Consider the following 1,418-nt stretch of genomic DNA (forward strand, 5'->3'; position numbering starts at 1 on the left):
TCAAGGTGCAGAGGTCAGGTTTGCAACCCGTTAAATTTTTATATCTTATTCGAAGCTTATGCTTAATTTGGTTCTCATGATATAACTAATGCATATTTATGCATAACATTATGCTTTGAATGTGAAAAAAAACTTTGTATTTATACAAAAATGTAGTTTTTAAACGAAAAAAATATATTTATACGGTTTAAAATATAATAAAAAGTATATTTATACGGTTTCAAATCAAAAATGGTCAAAACTGAACAAAAATGGAAAAAATTATATTCAATTTGGAACAAAAAAATAGAGTGTCAAAATTGAAAAGAAAAATTAAACTTACTGTTAAAATTGAAAAAAAAATAAAAACTTAATGTTTTTTGTGGCAAAAAAAATTCAATTTTGACACGTCAGCATGTCATTTCAGCATTCTATTTTATTAAAATTGACAACGTCATTATGTCACATCAGTAGGTAAGCTGTTTGACAGATCAACTGGTCAGAATTGTAAAAATTTGGAAAACACACTGTGTCAAATTTGAAAAAAAAAACAATATCAAATTAGAATTTTAATGTAAACTTAATGTCTTTTGTGCTATTTATCTTTATCTATTTAGTTAAATTGGAGATGATGCATCCTAAAAGTAACCATGTAACGTATGATGTGATTAGGTTCTAAAAGACGATGTCCCCATGTATGTTTTGGTGATATACCTACCATGTATTAATGTCAAGATGACCAATGGGTGGTTTTGGCGCTTAATTATGTGTCGACGAAGGAGGTATAATCTACATATCATGTATTATTATGCGATTTTGATGAAAACATTCTACGACAAGTATTATAATGTTACAACCTGAAGTAACATGATTCTTTTCATGGTGTGGATGAACTTTGGTTTCAATGATTACTTCCATATCTTAGCAACAACATCTCAAATCTCATATTTGTTTTGAGAAACATTGAATATACATTCCCATGTATCAGGACATTTTACTTTATGTTAGACAATGTACTTTATATTAAGGCATTATATATATATTTTGTATTTGAAAATTATACTTTGTATCATAACATTATATTAATTATAGAAAACATTATTCTTTGGTTGAAATATGTTGTTTATTTTCATGTTTGTATCAATTTAGGATTAAATGTGGGAACATTTAAAGATGAGAAGAAAAATTTGAACATTTTGCAACATATTAGAAACACAAATTCAACGACGGACTACGATAAATTTGACTGTCGCACATGCTTATGCCATAAACCAATTAACACCACAATATCAACGAACAACATAGCATATATTTAGCGGCAGACTATACATCGCTAATTTATGGGGCCATAAACAATACTTATCATATTATTTGACCAATTCAAGACACGACTAAAACCGTGGTTATCCTAACTGACCCGTTAACTTAACTAGGCTACT

Source organism: Lactuca serriola, chromosome 4 (assembly GCF_051521515.1).
Source record: "Lactuca serriola cultivar US96UC23 chromosome 4, Lser_US96UC23_V15, whole genome shotgun sequence".
Classification (NCBI taxonomy): Eukaryota; Viridiplantae; Streptophyta; class Magnoliopsida; order Asterales; family Asteraceae; genus Lactuca; species Lactuca serriola.